The sequence below is a fragment of the Macrobrachium rosenbergii genome, chromosome 10 (genome assembly GCF_040412425.1).
Source record: "Macrobrachium rosenbergii isolate ZJJX-2024 chromosome 10, ASM4041242v1, whole genome shotgun sequence".
Taxonomy (NCBI): domain Eukaryota; kingdom Metazoa; phylum Arthropoda; class Malacostraca; order Decapoda; family Palaemonidae; genus Macrobrachium; species Macrobrachium rosenbergii.
Genome location: NC_089750.1, coordinates 30,143,084 through 30,164,033, shown reverse-complemented (window position 1 = coordinate 30,164,033; position 20,950 = coordinate 30,143,084). Strand labels below are relative to the sequence as shown.

General features: G+C 35.8%; 1 protein-coding gene and 1 long non-coding RNA gene across 3 annotated transcripts in view; one reads left to right on the top strand and one right to left on the bottom strand.

The window, feature by feature from the left end:
• LOC136842579 (uncharacterized) overlaps positions 1-20,950 on the bottom strand; it is a 106,232-nt gene that overhangs the window by 19,355 nt on the left and 65,927 nt on the right. The gene's annotated exons all lie outside the window — the stretch shown is intronic.
• The window catches only part of E(bx) (nucleosome-remodeling factor subunit NURF301 E(bx)), a 268,910-nt gene that overhangs the window by 244,478 nt on the left and 3,482 nt on the right, over positions 1-20,950 (top strand). The gene's annotated exons all lie outside the window — the stretch shown is intronic.

The window sequence follows — 20,950 nt, the reverse complement described above, 5'->3', positions numbered from 1 at the left end:
TTACCCGTAAAAATATATGGCGTACAGCTAAGTGTGAAAACTGTTAAAGTGACCCCTATTTTCAAGTACAAACATTTTCTCTAATAAGCAGTCTCATTTTCTTTGTACGTACATGGGGAAACCCTGGGAAGTTAACTACTGTATACAGTAGTACCTTAATTACTTAATATGCATTGAAAAATTAATACATTTTATTGATAGCTTGCTCTGTTTACATTAATATTAATGTTTTAAAATTAGTAAATAATTTTTTATCATAAAAAACATATTAATTTACGAAAATAACTTGAAAATACAGTGATTAGTGAATATTTCTCGATGAAAAATCTGCAAATAGGTGAAGCCACGAATCCTGAACCGCGAAAGGCGTGGTCGACTGTATTAAGTGCTGCTTTTGAACTGCTACTGTTCACTGTAAGCCTTCTTTTGGTTTGAACAGCTGCTTGTTTGCATTAGCACTCCAGTTTAATCAGCAGATGTGGGTGTCTGCCCCCAACTCACATAGCTTATATTGTACAGCAATTCCATATAAAGTAACTAACAGCCTATACTAACAGTAATTTTGTAAATATCATTCAGTTTAAAGTGTTAATGTACTAATCATTCAGTTTCAGATAATTATGCAAATTGAGTTGCCTTTTAAAAAGTGTACAGGTAGTCCCCAGTTATCGGCTGGGTTCTGTTCCCGACAGCGTGACGATAACCGAAAATCGGCAATAGCAGCACCGATAACTGGGGATCAGCACCACCGATAACCAAGGATCAGCGCCGATAACCGGAGATCGGTGCCGATAACTGGGAATCGGTGTCGAAAATATGGTTATCGTCGTCGCTAGACAAGGGCCATAAAACCGGATCGCTGATAACCGGGGACTGCCTGTACAATACAGTACTGTGTTCTATTATTCATGCTTACAAGATATGTAAAATACACAAAGCTCATACAATATAAAAACAAAACTGTTAACATCTTTGTGTGTTTGTTGTAACATAAGTTATGTAATATTATGCAATTCCTGTCCCCCTACCCCTCCCCATCTTTATCTAGTACAGTCATTTTTATAATTTTTATTGACTTTCACTTAATGCAGTAGAGTATTGTTCCTAATACAGTAAGGTAGTGTTACATCTGTTTTTCAGTCTGTGTACATACATGTAAACATCACATTAAGGTAAACTATGCATGTAATGTTCTTTGTTTGTTGTTCTCTCATTCTCACTATCTCAAAATTTTTATAATTTGCTGTTTGCTTACTTATTTTCTCCCCCTGGGTTATTCTGTGTATTAATCACATTTTATTAAGGGATAATAATATAAAAACTTGGTAAAATAATAGCACAAAGGATATAGATATTCATACACTATGCACACATAAGTACAATTTAATTGTAAACGGCAGATGAAATGCAAACACACTGGTACCTTGACTTACACATTTCATTATTTACTGGATGCATCATCGAGGCAAAAAAAATTGTTTTTGTTTTTTATTTTGCTAGTAAAGTATGTGGTTATTTTTTGTGTTGAAATTGTAATTACAGTGCACACTATTGCTGCATGAAGAAATGTACCTGCTGTTCATTGTTAAATTTAAGATTAAAATGTAATTATTTAAAAGTGAGTGTCACTTTATTCATTTGGCAATCCTGTGCTCAGAAAATTTGAGATATTTGCTTAAATGAAGTATGATTGCATGCATATTTGTACTGTAACTGTATTTCAGAATGGGCAATCAAACTAGTGCAATGAAACACAAAGTTCCCTAATGACTTTTTAAAAATTTGTGATTAGAAGAAGTACGGTTGCCTTGGCCTACAGCCTCTACACCCCATGAGTTTTAAACATTGCTGTTTCCTTCATTACATCCCAAAACACTTTCTCATTTACAAATATAAACTCTTCTCTCACATGCAACACATCTATCCCTTCCATACCAGAGGGCTCACCCAGGTAAACCCCCTTCACACTTAGTTTCCCTGGGGATGAGGTTTGGTATGGCAGACTTCCTTCACGTAATCCTCTGTTCCATGTCCTTCACACTTGCTCCGAGGGTTCTTAGATGCCCTGACAAAATGGAAAAAAAATGCCCGCACATTCCGCAGTTTCCACAACGACTTCCACTTATTCCTACTCTCCTTCCACTCTGGCAGTCTCTCACTCGATGCCCCACCTTTCCACAGCCGAAACACTTCAACTCTTTCCCTTGTGGGCAGTCCACCAACATATGCCCTCTCTTTCCAGAGATGAAACGCTCACCATTGGCCCATCTGCAATCCGCTTTCACGGGCCCAGTCCTTCTACACCTGTAACACTCCTTATCACTACTACTCATTCCCATGTGACTTCCCCTCACATTCCCATTCACTACTCACACTCCCTCTCCTAAGCCTCTCTCATCTTTTGCTCCAGTTCCTTTTTTTTTTTTTTTTTTTATTATTCCCCACATTCACTTGCACATTCTTTCTTCCTCTTTCCACCCGGTCTCTCCTACACTCCTCCACCAAGGCTCGCATCACACCCATCTCCTCACTCACCAGTGTCCTTCCATTTACCACCTCAGACCCAGTACATCAAGGGTTGCAACCCGTTTCCCAAAAAAAGCAGCCTGAAAAAATGGTCCAAATTTTTTTTTTTTTTTTTTTTTTTTTTAAACATTTATTCACATTCTATTGCTCCCTAAACTACAAAAAATGGCTAACTGTGCTTTATTATGCCTAGAGCTTGGGTAACAAGGCAGTTTAACACTGGAAAGAAAAATTTATGTGTGAAAAATAAAAACTAGGGAAGGTAAGGAAAACTAATGTTATCTAAACCATCACCCACTTGAGGTTTTGGATGCATAACCATATTTATATCATTAGAATTTCAATATTTCACATTTGAACATTGAAATTTTCAGTTATCAAACAAGTTTTATTTTTCAATCATATCTTGAAACCATAAGGTACTGGGGTAATTGTTTTCAATTTTAATGCATTTGAACAGGAAGAGAGGTATGAAAACTGTATGATTGGCAACAGTTCCTTAAAAGTATGTTTGATACAAGACATATACGTGTTCAGTATCAAACATGTTCAACTGAAAATTTTATCACACATGTATCAGATTCAGAGGTATGAAAACTGTATGATTGGCAACAGTTCCATAAAAGTATGTATGGTACAACACGTGTTCAGTATTAAACATGTTCAACTGAAGTTTTTATTGTACTCGTATCAATAAGCTCTGTTCCAGAACCAAAGTAAATGTGCATAGCATGGCAGTGGGCAGTTGTGTGCTTGGAGAGTGGGTGGAAGGTTACTGTGCTCATTAGCCCTTAAACGCCGAGCCTCTATTTACAAAAACGTCTCCCGTATGCCGGCAGCGTTGGTGAGTTAGCGCTGAAGCGGAAAAAAGTTTTTTTCAAAAATCACAGCATGCTTAGTTTTTAAGATTAAGAGTTCATTTTTGGCTCCTTTTTTGTCATTGCCTGAAATTTAGTATGCAACCATCAGAAATGAAAAAATATCATATATAAATATTGGAATATATGACAGCAAAAAAAAACTTTATTTAATTGTATTCAAATCGCTGTAAGCACAACGGTTAAAGCTAATGAGTTAATTTTTTTAGTTGTATTGTACACTAAATTGCGATGATTTTGGTATATAACAAATTGTAAAATGATCAAAGCAACACAGAGAAAATATTATCACAAAATGATGCATGAATTAAGAACGCGTGCGGACGTAAAAAAAAATGTTTTTAAAAAATTCACCATAAATTGAAATATTGTGCTAGAGACTTCCTGTTTGTTGAAAAATGAAGCTAATTGATTGAATATTACTAGACTGTAAGTGTTTTAGCTTACAATTGCAGTTTTTGACCATTTCGGTCGAGTTAAAGTTGACCGAAAGTCGAACGAAAGTCGAATTTTTTCTATTTATCGTGATTTATATGGAAATATTTCAAAACTGATAAAAGCTACAACCATGAGTTATTTTCTGTTGTATTCTACATGAAATTGCACACATTTTCATATATAAAACTTTATGTAACGACTAATATAAAACGGTGCAAATATTACGACGAGACGAAAGAATTTCCGAGATGTTCTGCCGAGTTACCACGCAGATGTAAGGAAAATGTTTTTTTCAAAAATTCACCATAAATCGAAATATTGTGCTAGAGACTTCCAATTTATTGCAAAATGAAGGTAAACGATTGAATATTACTAGAATGTAAGAGTTTTAGCTTACAATTGCGTTTTTTTACCATTTCGGTCGAGTTAAAGTTGACCGAAGGTTGAAATTTTGGCAGTTATCGTGATTTATGTGAAAATATTTCAAAACTGATAAAAGCTACAACCGTGAGCTATCTTCTGTTGTATTCTACATGAAATTGCGCACATTTTCATATATAAAAGTTTATGTAAGGACTAATGTAAAACAATGCAAACATTACGACAACATGACGAAAGAATTTCTGAGATGTTCGGCCGAGTTACCGTGCGCAGACGTAAGGAAAGTTTTTTTTTTTTCAGAAATTCACCATAAATCAAAATATTGTGCTAAAGACTTCCAGTTTGTTGCAAAATGAAGGTACATGATTGAATATTACTAGAATGTAAGAGTTTTAGCTTATAATTGCGTTTTTTGACCATTTTGGTCGAGTTAAAGTTGACCGAAGCTTGAAATTTTGGCAGTTATCGTGATTTATATGAAAATATTTCAAAAGTGATAAAAGCTACAACCATGAGTTATTTTCTGTTGTATTCTACATGAAATTGCGCACATTTCCATATATAAAACTTTATGTAACGACTAATATGAAACAGTGCAAACATTACGACAACGTGATGAAAGAATTTCTGGCGCGGACGTAAGGAAAAAGTTTTTTTTAACAATTCACCATAAATCGAAATATTGTGCTAGAGACTTCCAATTGGTTGCAAAATGAAGGTAAACGATTGAATATTACTAGAATGTATGAGTTTTAGCTTACAATTGCGTTTTTGACCATTTCGGTCGAGTCAAAGTTGACCAAGGTTGAAATTTTGGCAGTTATCGTGATTTATATGAAAATATTTCAAAATGATAAAAGCTACAACCATGAGTTATTTTCTGTTGTATTCTACATGAAATTGCACACATTTTCATATATAAAAGTTTATGTAACGACTAATGTAAAAACGATGCAAACATTACGACAACATGACGAAAGAATTTCTGAGATGTTCGGCCGAGTTACAGCGCAAGACAGACGTAAGGAAAAATTTTTTTTTTTTTCAGAAATTCACCATAAATCGAAATATTGTGCTAGAGACTTCCAGTTTGTTGCAAAATGAAGGTACATGATTGAATATTACTAGAATGTAAGAGTTTTAGCTTATAATTGCGTTTTTGACCATTTTGGTCGAGTTAAAGTTGACGAAGCTTAAAATTTTGGCAGTTATCGTGATTTATATGAAAATATTTCAAAACTGATAAAGGCTACAACCATGAGTTATTTTCTGTTGTATTCTACATGAAATTGCGCTCATTTCCATATATAAAACTTTATGTAACGACTAATATAAAACAGTGCAAACATTACGACAACGTGAAAAGAATTTCTGGCGCGGACGTAAGGAAAAAGTTTTTCAAAAATTCACCATAAATCGAAATATTGTGCTAGAGACTTCCAATTGGTTGCAAAATGAAGGTAAATGATTGAATATTACTAGATCGTAAGAGTTTTTAGCTTAAAATTGTGTTTTTAGACCATTTCGGTTGAGTCAAAGTTGACCGAAGGTTGAAATTTTGGCAGTTATCGTGGTTTATATGAAAATATTTCCAAACTGATAAAAGCTACAACCATGGGTTGTATTTTGCTGTATTGTACATGAAATTGCGCACATTTTCATATATAAAACTTTATGTAACGGCTAATATAGAACAGTGCAAAAATTACGACAAAATGACAAAAGAATTTATGAAATTTTCGGCTGAGTTACATCGTGTGTAAGAAAAAAGTTTTTTCAAAAATTCACCATAAATCGAAATATTATGCTAGAGACTTCCAATTTGTTGCAAAATGAAGGTACATGATTGAATATTACTAGAATGTAAGAGTTTTAGCTTACAATTGCGTTTTTTCGACCATTTCGGTCGAAATCAAAGTTGACCGAAGGTTGAAATTTTTTGTAGTCGGCGTGCACGTGCGTCCGCCCACTCGGCACCCAACAGACAATTTTAGTAAACGTATGATATGCCAATAGTCGTTTAAGGGTTAATGTGCTGAAATTACCTTTGCATCATATTTATGCGTGTACAAAAATAAAAATAATACATTTTCCATACAGATTTTACACATGAAAACATGAAATGAATTTTTCATACAGATTTTACACACACAAAAGCTTGAAATGCATTTTTCATACAGATTTTACACATAAAAGCATGAAATGCATTTTTCATACAGATTTTACACATAAAAGCATGAAATGCATTTTTCATACAGGTTTTACACAAAAGCATGAAATGCATTTTTCATACAGATTTTACACATAAAAGCATGGAAACTTGTAAATTACTTCAAAAATTAAACATAACCACTTCTGCAAGGTTTCTCGAGAATTTCGTGTGTCTGTGAAAAAATCACTTATGCCCATTAGTTAGGTTCCAGTGAAAAGTTCGTGTGTGTGTGAATTCGTGCAACTTGAATCATGTAAGATTGAAGTATTACTGTACAAAGGATTAGTCATTCAATACCATTCTTGAAAAATTTGATTCATGATGACATACCAGCAAATCTTTACAAGTCGTAATGGTTGATGTTAACTAAGGCTAATAGTTCAACTTATAATAGTTGTAGGCCTATATCTACAAAGTTCACACATATGAAGGAGATAAAACAAAGAAAATGATGGCCTTTGGAGATGAAAATATTACAACAAGAACAGTGATGACCTTTGAAGTATTATAGTAACATCCTTCAATCAAGTAAAGTATGACAACAATATCAGAAAAAACTCAGTTTAAGGGAAACTGCAGGTGATTTCTCTGACACACCAGTAGTGTCTGTGGTTGTTTCATGCACATACGATGGAGTTGCCAAATACCGCCAGATGTCGCTATTGTAAGCTGTTGTCTGAAAAGTTTTGGAGTATGTTGCAATACTTTTTCGAGTGACCGTACCTATCAGTGTTGGGTGAATAATTTTCATGGTAGACAAGATTTTAAAAATCCTCACGTGAAGGTCTTGGCTCAGAAAGGAGGATGCGGAGACGACTTTCTCTCCTACTGTCAGGGATAGAACAGAGGACGGTGATGGAATTGCGTTCTTCGCCCGTTGTTGAAGTATTAGGAACCAATGCCTGTTCAGCCAATTTGGGCTATTAAACAAGCAGTTCCTTTGAAGGGTTGAAGTTTGTTCAAAACCTTCGAAATCTTGTAGGAATGTATCTCTTGCTATTGCTTGATTGTCCAGGTTCGAACACACACAAACACACACACACACACACACTCCGGAAGTTTGTGGTTCGCATGTGGCAAACAGGTCCACTTCCGGATGTGGAAGCATGTTGACAATTAATTGAAAAGTGATTGTCTAACATCCACTCGGTTAAGGCTACTGTTTCCCTTGAGAGTGAGTCTATTACATTGAGAGACCCTGTGAGGTGAATTGAAGGCAAGTGCCATTTCTTTGCTTGTGCCATGTGAAGGATGGATAGCATCACTGTATTGAGAGGTGAACGTGAGCCCGACCTCTTGATGCAGGACATTGCAGTCCTGTTGTCTAGGATCAACAAAATCTGTGTCCCTTTTGGAGGTGTCAGTTTTCTGAGAGACAGAAAGACAGCCATCAGCTCCAGAAAGTTGATGTGACACTTCCTCAGAGTAGATGACCACCTCCCTGCTACCTGACAATCTTCCCAATGGCTCCCCCAACCTGTCAAGGGGGGGCATCCATGTGTATTATCAAACGTGCAGATGGAGGAGTCAGGTTGACCTGTTTTGCCAGAGACCCCTTCCAAGCTGAAGCCCAATTGCGAATCTTTTCTTGCATGTGATAGCCAGAATTTGTTTACATTTTTTAGTTGCAATCTGAGGATTGGGTCTATCACAGATGCAAACTGTAACAGACCCATCATATGTTCCAACTGATGTCTGGAAATGCTGGGCTGTGTAAGGGACCTTTTCAGGTCCTTCCTTATTCTGTTTTGAGTATTGGTGGGAAGAGACAACTGGCCGTGAAGAGTATCCCAACAAAGTCCCAGCCACTGAAAGCATCTGCTGGGTGTAAGGCAGGATTTGTTCCAATTCATTAGAGAACTTTTTAACTGGAGCCTGTCGACTACCACTCTTAAGTTTTGTAAACACTCTTCTCTGATGGCCCCCAGATTAGCCAATCATTAGGTAGGCTACCAGTTGAATTCTTTTTCTGAGTTCTCAGACAACTACTGCTGCTAATTTTGTAAAAACTCTTGGGGCAATGTTTAGCCCAAAGGGCATAACTTTGAATCTGTTTCCTTCCCTATCAGGAACCATAGGAAGGGGCAGAAGAGAACGGCGATGGGGACATGCCAGTATGCATATTTCAGATTTATAGAAATGGTCCAGGTCCCTTGTGGAATGATTGAATGTACTTGGGCAGCAGTAGTCATCTGAAACTTGTGGTAAACAATGTGTTTGCTCAATTTTGATAAGTCAAGGATCACCCTCCATTTGGAAGAATTCTTCTTGGGGACACTGAAGAGATTTGCTTGGTGGCGAATATACTTATGTTTCTCTATGGCTCCCTTTAAAAGGGCCTTCTGCATGTAATCTTTCAAAGAGGGGGTCTGGTTTTTGGAAAAACCTCTTTAAAGGGGAGGGGAGAAATGAGACCATTTCCATCCTAGTCCGTTAGAGATAATACTGTGTCCCCAAGGGGAGGACTTCCATTGCATGTGATGCTGTAGAAGACAACCCCTGACCATACAGTTCCTATCGGGCTCCACCTTTTTGCCAGGCACTCTAGGAGTTGCTTTTCCTTTTCCTCAATATGAGCATCTTTGAATGCTTCGAAAGGGATGCTTTTGCTGCCGTTGTCCCTTCTGTTTTTGAGAGAATCCTTTAGGAGAGTGTATATTGTACAATTCTGTTGTTGGGCTTGTTCATTGAGCCACAACAGACTCCGCAAAAATGTCCTTACAGAAGAGGGTAGAATGTAATAAGATGGTTACATTGGGAAGTGACATAGGAGCCCGCCAGTGTTTCCATTCGAGCCTTTATACAACACTCTAGAAGATTGTAGAGTGTTCCCCGTAGGGTCTACATAAGTTATTTTGCCACAACAGCAAATGTTGTTTTGGAAGAGTTTGGAAGTCTTCTAATGGCAACTTCCAGTATAGTAGTAGAGGTTATGGTACTGAGGTGGAACCTGGCATGAAATTCAGCCAAAGCTGTTCCTTCTGAGATTTTTCTCGTAGGGGTCCCAAACTGCTGAGTAGCCACATTCAGAGGGAGCTTTTTCCTTTCAAAACTAAGCACAGGTGTTGCCCATTCCTTAGTAGAATTACCTGACACTGGGATGACAGAGGCAAATGGCTTTAATTCTACCATTGGCTCTTGTTTCCCAGTTATCACAAAATTTTGAAAATCTGCCTTCACATGATCATTTTAAAGGTGAAGGGACAGAAGGCTGGGGTTACCCAGTGACCATATTGGGTGTTATCCGAAGTAGATGTAGAACTCCATTTTCCATTAACCTGGTAAAGGGTTTCTTCTATGGCTTTCAATGCTATATTTGTAGGTAGGATGACCGTCTCCTTCGGCAGTTTCTCATTGCCTACTGAAGGAGGGGCCAGGCTCCATTCCTTATTAGGAAACGCTGCTCTGTCTCGAAATTCTACATGTTCAACTTCAGTCATAGTTTTCCTTTCATCAGGAGAAAAGATACACACTGAGGCATCAGGGCCTGTTACTGGAGCCCCTACTATCTTTTGATTTTGAAGTTTTGTAGCCCGAATTGGCCATATTATTGCTACCAGTCGGAGCTTTGACACCAAACTCTGCCCAGGCAGACTGTGCAGCCACTTTATTCTTTTGGTTAAAGGCTGAGAAATTCTTACACCTTACATCTAATTCAGTATCCAGGACTGACCTGATTTCGTCTTTGGAATCATGGATAATATCTCTAATATATTGATGTTCAGTAGCAAGGATATCCTTGATACTGCTCATAATTTCCTTGCGGAAATCAGCAAATGCAGCAAACAGTATTTCCCTATTAGGGGAGCTTGCACAATCTGATTGTGCCCAGGCAGCTGTACTGCGACTGCCCCGCAACCAAAGAACAGAAGACCTGGATGAGACGATACGGACACTTCAGATGGGGTTAGGAGGATCCTATTAGGATCCCCTTCAATATCTGATAGCTGCATGGGAGATAGATTTCCTTTTAAGTTATCTCTCCCATGTACAGCTGAAGGCTGTTCCTATGGTCCTTCCAGGTTCAACAGGGCAGTTTCAGTGGCAATATCCACTTCATGTCTGGTAAAAGGGGACATCTCCCCCAAGTTAAGACTTCTCCGATGATCTGGGAGGAACTGGGAACCAAAACTGTCAGGTTTTGGCCCAAACGTGGGTTCTGCTTGGAAATGGAGGAAAATATACTCTGCCGGAGTTTTGCCAGAAAGATGTAGTCTCCTTCTTCCGTACCCTCACTGAAACCTAGGACCCAACGAGACAGCTTAAAGCGAGCTGTTTCATTTTTAAAACTTGTTGCCAGGAGCATGTTGCAAATCTCTCACGTCTGGTGACCAACCATATTCCCCTTTATTCCTACAAGGTCTGTGTTCAAGGCAGGTGGTATGAGCCATACCCACTGGAAAAAAGCGAAAAGAGCAATTTGCTGTGACACAGGTAATCTGTGGGTCTTGCATAATAGCGGCCCTGTAGTGATATAAAGAACAAATTTTTATTAGAAAATACTTGGTACTAACCATCGATAATGACTGTATAGATAGTATACTCAGAATACTACAGGCTAACTTGGTCACAAGTTTGTAGCTGTAGCATAATATTATGACAATGATATCCATACGGCAGTAGTAAGTGTTACTATGTTCATAAGTAGTACCATAAATTTTGTCTTAAATGTATTCTCACAAAATTTTAGACATGCTAATTATTTGCACTAGTAGACATGCTAATTATTTGCACTAACTTGAGCACAATTAACACAAAATAGGTTAATTTGGCACAAGTATGTAGCCATATTTCTGTATACTGTTAGCCCTGATACCAATGGGTTTTTTCTTCTAAGATAGTAGTCATGTAGTAAATTATATAATAATTACATAAATTTTGCCTGAAAAGTAAATTCTTGAACGTTACGCCACTCAGCTCAACTGTAAATCTAAATTGTTCACCAGGCCTAGGCTACTCGTAAGTCACAGGTAATAAGCTAGGTACACATAAATTAAGTACATTTCAGTGCCTGTTATATGAAAATGTAAAAGTTTAATAATCACGTAGGCAAACAGACATCACAGATGTTTTCCTAGTGAGGCCACTATTGGCAGGGCAATACCTGCTAAAAGTAGGTCCCTGAAGGAAAACATCGTATAATCTGATAAAAGTTCCCTGATATTAATGATAATTGGGGAACAGTATCACAAAAGCTATTCAGTTCAGTAGTAAGTACTAAAATTAACCAATTGGTTTACTTAATACCAAGGTTCAGAAGCTGAGCATGGTCAAAAGCCAGTTACAGCTGTATGTAGCATATATGAACGGTTAGGCTACTACTAATCAAAACAAAAATGAAGTAGCCTAGTATATCAACTAAGTAGCCCAAGATAACTATCAGTATAAAAGATCATTCAAGAACAACACTTTTAAAATTATTACTTCAGTATAATTAAACATTGTTTGTCAGCTAAATAAGAATGCACCGTAAACACTCAAACCAAACTTAATTCTCGCCTTGTGGAAGACATGACGCCAATATCTGCAGTGACTTCCAACTTTCAAGAAGTAAGCTAACAGCTAAAAACTTTTTTAAAAACTAAACATTTCACTGGGACTTGAAACTATGCATTTCTGAGTTTGGTACTTCCGTGACGACCACATTATGATCTAGGAGCTCCTAGTCAGACGAAAGGCATGTCATGTCTTACAGTCACGCAGACCAAGAGAGTAATGAGTAAACAGTCTCGCGCAGTGTGTGTGTGACACAATAATGGTTGACATGCAATGCGCTGTTGCCACATCCACAGGTTAAGAATAGGAATTGAACCCAGGCAGTCGCTGTAGACAAGAGAAAGAGCCCTCTTGTCATGAGTCCTAGACTCTATCAGTGTCAACGTGCTCTATACTGGCCGAGACCAACTAGAAGAGAATTCTTTGAAATTGGTTGGTCTATCTTATGGAGCCCTCTAGGGACCATGAGAGTAACACCTTTAAGGATGAACAGTGGATGATATCAAAAAATAATAATTTTGAATGTTGCTTAAATCTAAATTTTATTTTCTTTTTACCTTTGTAGCATCCAAAGTAATTCCTTATAATACTGCATGATTTAAAAAAATACATGCTAAATATAGAAATTGGAATTCATCACAGAGTTAAATCGGGAAGACAGAAATAATTAGGAATATTTTACGAGTATGAATGAATATTCTCATGACTGTAAGAATATATGGTAGTTAATCATGAGAATACTTGGGATAATCAGGGAAGGGGTTCAAGGAACAGCTTCTTCTTCTTCCTCATGTTCTTCTGTTCTTTGCAAAAATTCTTACTAGCAGAATAAGCACCCAGAGCAAAATTTGAACTTGAAGGTGGCAAAGGGAGCATTCTGAACTTAATTTTAACTTGTTTGTAAGTAGGGTAGTGTCATTTTATTATATATATATATATATATATATATATATATATATATATATATATATATATATATATATATATATATATATATATATATATATATATATATATATATATATATATATATATATATATATATATATATATATATATATATATATATATATATATATATATATATATATATATATATATATATATATATATATATATAATGTATGTATATATACAGTGAACCCCTGTATTCATGGGGATGCGTCCCACACACCCGTGAATAGGTCAAATCTGCAAATGCTTAAAACCCCTCTAAAAACACTTAGAACTGCCCATTTTGATAGCTTAAACCAAGAAAAACCCTGTACAAATGCTTATACCCGAGTGTTTTAATAGTTTTATCATAAAAAGTGCATTTATTCATGAAAATTATATGAAAATACAGTAAGTAGTGAATATTTCTCAGTGAAAAATACCACGAATGGGCAAATTTTTTGCGAATGATGGCTAGATATGTTCCATAGAAAAACCCGCGAATGCGTGAGTCCGCGAACCATGAGAACGTGAATACGGGGGGTTTACTGTATATGTATATATATATATATATATATATATATATATATATATATATATATATATATAATATATATATATATATATATATATATATATATATATATATATATATATATATATATATATATATATATATATATATACATATACACACTGTATTTATGTTTATATACCATATATGCCAGTGTATAAGGTGACTCATCATATAAGACGACCCCAAATTTATTAAATTAAAAAACACTATCATCTGATTTAAGTTAGTTAGTACATAAATAAACAATAATTATTGGAATTATCATACCAAAAATGTGTAAAATCAGTATCTTCAAGACTAAAATGTTTGGCAGAGCTCACCATTACAAAAAAATACTTTTGTATTCCCTTGGGGAAAAAAATATACGGTAAACATCACAACAGATGCTCAATGCCTGTGACATCACTATTGGCAGAGTAATACCCGTTGGAAGTAGATCCATACGAGAATGTACGGTATTCCTCTAAAATTGGAAAGAACTCTGATATTGAGGATAACTGGGGAATTATTGATATCACAAAACCCTTTAGTTTGATTACAAAATACTACAGGCAGTCCCCGGCTATCGGCGGGGTTCTGTTTCTGAGGGTGTGATGAGAACTAAAATTCGCTGCTAACCGAAAATCGGCGATTTTCGGGGGTTATTGGTGCCGAAAAGTGCCAGTTTTCGGTTATCGGCGCCTCTGTTACATATGTATCGGCGCCAATAAGCAGAAATCTGCAATTTTCGGTGCCGAAAATTACAGATTTTCGTCGCCAAAAATTGCCAATTTTCGTCGCTAGACAAGCCCCATAAAACCAGATTGCTGTTAACCAAGCCCGCCATTAACCGGGGACTGCCTGTATTAAGAAAATATTGGCCTTTAGTAAACAAGGCTCATAAGTCAAGCACACGACTGGGAACTACAAAAATGGCTCTGTATTGTAAACAAGAGGTTAGACTACCCCGATTTACCGTTTCAGTAACTTCAAATTATCTGTTGGTGTTAAAAGGGCATTGTATAAGTATCAGTAACAAAATTGTGTTATATTATTGCCATATAATAATGGTACTCTGGATAAAGCTAGTAACAAAGTGAGAGCTTGCTCATCCTAACATCTAATTATGGTAATTACCTATGATAATTACTGCAATTACAGTTGTTTTCTTTACAGTAACAATAATTGGGATTCACTTGAATTACCTCCTGTTTTTACGGTTACTACAGTTGTTTTATTTAGTGTCGATAGTTGTGATTGTAGTTAACTATGGACACTCCAGGGGTTAGTCTATCATTAAAAAATCTCAGCAGGATTTAAGGTTTGCTTTTATCCCTGGCATGTAAGATGACCCCCTTTTTTTTATGGTTAGATTTTTATGGTTAAATATATTCCTTTATAAATATATATATATATATATAATATTATATATATATATATATATATATATATATATATATATATATATATATATATAATATTATATATATATATATATATATATATATATATATAATATATATATATATATATATATCTTATATGAAGCTAGTTGTAAATCCAAATCATATTTTTTAATTCCCTATTTAATCTTATTATGGTATCAATAATCTAGGTGTTCTGATGCCAATTTTAGTAACCATAAATCAACCAGTCAGTCTAGGAGAGATCCTTAGTTCAATGAGGCTTCTATAGCCCTGCCTCTTCTATCAGTTAGTTTCACCCTTTAATGTTTCATGTGCATTGAAGGCTCGTAACAAGGGAAAAGGAGGTGTAAGTTGACCAACTAAATTTTACTATTCAGATAGGAAGATCCCCTTTAGAAGCAAAACGTAATGGAAAGAGCATAAACTTTCCAAATGTATGTCAGTGGCTGCAGCATTTGATTCAGTGTTAAGTGTGACTCACTTTTGTTGCAGAGATAGTTTTTACAATTATACTGGCTCTGCCTAGATTTCTTTCATTAAGAGGTGGCTTATAGTTAAAAAATGCACAGTTCAGTCCTGAATTATAGAAGTTTTTCATTTTAGTTTCGTGCAGACATACAACTCTGGGATTGTAAGTTACTCAGAGTGAAATCTATACCTTTGCAATTCTACTGCAAAATATTTGTTATTATTATTAGTGGTGATAATTGAGTCTCCAGTCTTAACCTTTGACTGGGAAGTTTACCCATTTTTTTATGATAATCCATGCATGGATTTCTGTAGAGATACTTGAGCACTAGTATTTACCAAATTGTCATAGTATATAGATAATGAATGTGCATTTTTGTTACCCTCTGGCAAGCAAAAACCATCTTTGTCAACTGATGAACATTAGCAAGGTTTCTTTTGAATTTTAGGCTTATTTCTTTGAAGAACCTTAAGGTTATTCTTTGTTCTTTCTTTGTGTCAATGGTCTTTGATTTTGCATCTTGACAGAAACATATGTATAATTAGGAGAGGCAGCCAGGGTTACTGCATTTGTGGATGTTGAAAGTACTGATGCAGCAGCAAGAATTTTTTTTTTTATTAATAATCAGCGGGAATTATTGAATTTGCAGTTGTTTTAGATGTTGAAGGTTCTGCTGCAGCAGTAAATAATTTGACTGACAATTTTCACATATGGAAACTATACTTAATTTCAGTGATGTCTCAAATAAAAATTGAGGCGAGTTGAGCTTGAGGTGAGTAGTCCTCTTCACTGGAGAAACAGTAGTAGATAATTTAGCAATTTTGACTTGTTATTTGTTTCCACTGGACGTTATTATTTTAGTTTTCACACTTGCCAGCAAAATGGCATATTCAAAGCAATTGAAGTGTTGCCTGGGTCTTGATTTGTATATTCATACATAAAATTAAAATTTAGGTCATCTTGGCCTTAGAAGAGATTTTTCATATTTCCTGATACTTTCTATGGGTATTTTACCAATATATCTTTCAAGGTATACCTGTAGTAGGTCTTTTAAGCTGAATAGTTTGAAATTGAATTGAATTATAGTTATAGGTCATCTCTGGCCTTCAGAGATATTTTCCATATTTCCTGATATTTTTTATAGGTATTTTACCAATACTGTAGACCCCCACTTTTTTGCAGGGGTAGGTTCCAGAACCCACTGAGGAAATGCAAAATCCCCTCTAAAAATGCTTATAACTGCCAAATACCCTGTACCCCTTAAAACTGAAATGCTTATACTTGCATATTTTAACAGTTCACTGCCTAATTTAATAGTTCAAACAAAAATATACCTTAAATTACCATACTCCAAAATTTAATATCATTTCAAACAAAAATACACCCCAAACCATCATCCCAAACATCCAAAGTCATCTTACATAACCCTCCTACAACCATTATTCTTAAGTTTACACTTTACACCCCTAAAACACTTATAACTGCCGATTTTAACAGTTCATAGCCCGACTTGACAGTTCAAACCAAACCACCCCAATATCATTTTAAAGTCATCTTACAACATTACGTACCTGCCTACAACTGTTACGCATAAGTGTCCCCTATAATTTTCTTTTGCATAATGTAAATTTGCACATCATCATCTATGCTTTGCCTAATGTACATACATTTTATTGATATTTTGCTGTGTTGTAAGATGTTTTTGAAAGTATATTTACTGCTCATTACATAGTTTAGGATAGTAATACTGCATAGAGCATGTCTAAAATATGTGGGTAGTTTAGAACAACCGGACACGTTCCTCCAAATAGGATGCTAGATTTGCTACATCATGTTAGTATTTTTGTGATTGTACAAACACATTTGTTAAAAAAAAAATGATTTGGTACAGTAAGTTCTTGGGTTACATCATACTTGACCTATTAAAAAATTCATGTTCCGTTATTCTCGCTCTCTCTCTCAGTATACATATCCTTTAATAAGAAAACATAGCAAAAATATTAATAAAATGTTATTTCACTAATAGAATCCACTTATACTGTATTATTATATTGATCTAATCACCATAAAAATAATGGTAATCCAAATTTCATATACGTAGGTAACTCAGAACCACAGTGGCAAGTTCTGTGACGATAAATCTCAGTTATTTCTCTCTCTACCTTATATCAATACTGTACTGTACATATCCTTTAATGAAATATCAGTTACTGTACCATAAACATGAAAAGACAAAAATAAACAAACCCAGGATCGAGATTGAGTGAGTTTATTTGATTTATTGTACTGTCAGTACAAGTTTAGTTGACTGTGATTATCTCACTTATTGTAACAGTACACAAGAGAATATTTTATCACTGTTGATGTTTCATCTCTAATCACTGTAAAAATATTTAAAATCTGAATTTCATACATAGGCAACACTCAAAACCAACATTCTTACTCTCCTCCCGAGCTATAGTTTAACTGTGCCAGTCAAGTCTCATCCTCAGCTAGTTACTGTGCTTAGACTTCAATGTATAAATACCTCAGTTCTCTCTCTCAGTATACATATCCTTTAATGAAAAAACAGCAAAACCTCAATAAAACATTTCACTTACAGAATCCTTTTATACTGTGCTTAGACTTAGATGTAAACACCACAGTTCTCTCTCTCTTTGAGTATACAAATCCTTTAATGAGAGAACACAGAAAAATGTCAATAAAACATTATTTTATTTACAGAATCCATTTATACTGTGCTGAGACTTTGATGCAAACACCTCGGTTCTTTCCCTCTCTCAGTATACATGTCCTTTCATGAAAAAATACAGTAATTAGTGAATACAGTGTGTTGCTCTACGAAAACAGCGAATTAGTGATAATTTTAGGTATACGGTCCATAGAAAAATTTGCAAATTGGTGAAAGTTTCCGTGTAAAATTGAGATATGTTCCAAAAAAATCTGTGACCAAGTGAAGCTTGAAAAATTGACGCATGTAAAAGTGGGGTCCACTCTATCTTTGAAGGTATAGTAGGTCTTTTAAGTGGGTACTACATTGTTTTGTTGTTTGTTACCACTTAGGAATAGGGTGCTCTCTTTCTTTAGAAGCTACCAGTGCATGTTCATTTAATAACATGGCAATATATTTGATTTTTTATTGACCACATTTTTACAGTGTAAGGTTGAGACTGTGATGGTATTCATATCCTAGTAGTCATTGCTTTTCTGGCTTCCTTAGCAGATAAATTACTGACCAACAGGCAACAAAGACATTCAGAACACTTTTCCTAGTAATTCTGGCTTATTATATAATTTACCAAAAGTGTTATACCAGAGTACTTTTTCAAATAGTTTTTCAACCAGTTTATTTCTGCCATGGTGTCCCATTCCCAGTGTTTCTTTTGAGGAACTAGTCATTATCATAGCCAAATTATCACCAGAAGTGCCAGTTGGTCAACAGTGAATCCACAGTGACAGGGAAATTTGGTTGTAATCCATATAAAAATGAATGAAAAGACAGTGATACCAGTATAAGCTGACTCCCAAATGTCCAATTACTACCCTTCCCCCAAAGGATGGCACCAGCATGATTAAGGTGGCTCAGATGTAGACCAAACCCACTTGATGGGACTGACAGCATTACAGGAACACAGTCCTCCTCACTCAAATCATCTTGGTGAACAAGCTGGGAGCCCTATCCCACAGACCAGCCACCTAGGGAATCTATGGGCCAGTTCCGAAGATAGTCCCACCTCAGGTATATTAATATGGCTAGCATATTATATCTTTCAGGTCCAAATGTTATTGGGTGGTTGACGAGACTACCACAGCTTTGATGATGATGATGAAGACAGTGAAGAGGGGAGTAGTTGAACAGCAAAGAAGAAAGCTGATAAAGTTAACCCTTTCGCTTAACAATGACATATATAAACGTCATCCAAATTTAAGTCCTTCGCTCACCAATGATGTATATGAATGTCATCCAAATTTAAGTCTTTCACTTACTGATGGATGTATCCAAACGTCAAAAAAAAAAAAAAGATTACTTATAGAATAAGTAATCAGCTGCAAAATGAAACAAAATTGAGCAGTCTACCTTGAAAACTGTCGGAGATATGTGTCTTTGAACAAATAAAGGTATACAGTAAACATTTTTACGCTTACCACTTGAGTCACTGCCACTGCCCACAGACGTAATTGTCATAAGAATCATAAGCGAAAGGGTGAAAAGAGCTAAAGTAATAATGAGGAAGAGTAGAGAGAGACTTAAATTCAAACTGGGAAATAAAGATTCCTTGATTTAAGAGCCTTCTCACTATAATCCAGCTCAGCACATATACAACCCAATCAGTGTGACTTCAGCAAGTCTCATTGAGAGAAATGTTTCACCATTAGGTTATGTGGTCTTGTATAAAAACAAGTCCAGACTCCACAGAGGAAGACTTTTTTTTCAAACCATTAAAAGATTAACCCTTTAATCATGTGAAAGACTAGTAAAAATAATAATTGATATGAACATGCAGCTTGCAATTCTTATTTGGAACAACAGTAGGAGAAGATCTGTTTACAGAGCCCAGTCACCAGCAAGATATCCCAGCCAGGTTTGCTGCTAGAGGGGTTATGGATCAACACAAATACCAAAGAAAACTGGGACTTACTTTCTCCAACCACTTTCCTAGTGGTTTACAAAAAAGTCCCGGAGGGATTGGAAAGTCCATGGTGCAGATCAGTGAGTCGATTTTGTACAAGAAGATATAGGATTTATTTTTCCTTGTCAGTCTATTATCATTTTAGTTTTCAAGAGCCACCTCCAAAGTATAGAAAATTTGTATTATTGGATGCAAAGCATCTAGTATGAAGACCAAGAAGCAATAGAAGAGGTTCTGGTTAGGTTTCTGTGGCTCTTAGTGATGCTTAAGACAAGTGAATCGAGAGAAGGCAGTACTGTCATTAAGATCCACCCAGGAGGGGGACTTGGGCAGTAGTGATGATTAACATCAACTTTACCATTTTGTGTCTGCCATCTGTGAGGGAGGATTTGAAGGTGCTTTTTGGTGTCCAGTGAGTGTACTTTTCACCTCAAAGGAAAAAATTTTGCAGCCCCAGCTGTTCTGGGATTTGTTTTCCCGGTGGAAGGACTGGGTTTCAACTAAGTTCGTTGTGTATAGAGGATCTATTTTACTTTTTAAATGTATCAAGGGACGGTAGTAATTCATAACTGGTAGTTTCCAGTCAGCACTCCCCTCCCTCTTCTTCTTTTAGACATCACCCTTAACCACTTTTAGTAGTGCATTTAACCTTGAGCACACTGATACACAACCAGTCACTGTCTTAATACACTTGGTTTGTAGCCTTGTGTACAAGCAAAATATACTGTTACTTGAATAAAATTATATTTGAAGGCCTCAAGAAAAAGGGTAGTAATTCAAAAGAACATTAGGACTTAAAAATTTTAGTTTTCATAGTTAAAAGGCTATATAAATATAAGACCTTGTTTTGTTATTGGAAGTAATTTCCTTCTGCTTGGACAAATGTAGTCTGCTGTCACAGTGAGGAAGTGAAATTTTTAGACAGCTGAGACTTAGCATGGGGGTGGGGGGTCCCTAATCATCTACCACTGCTGCATCCATATACAGCTACATCCTAGCAATC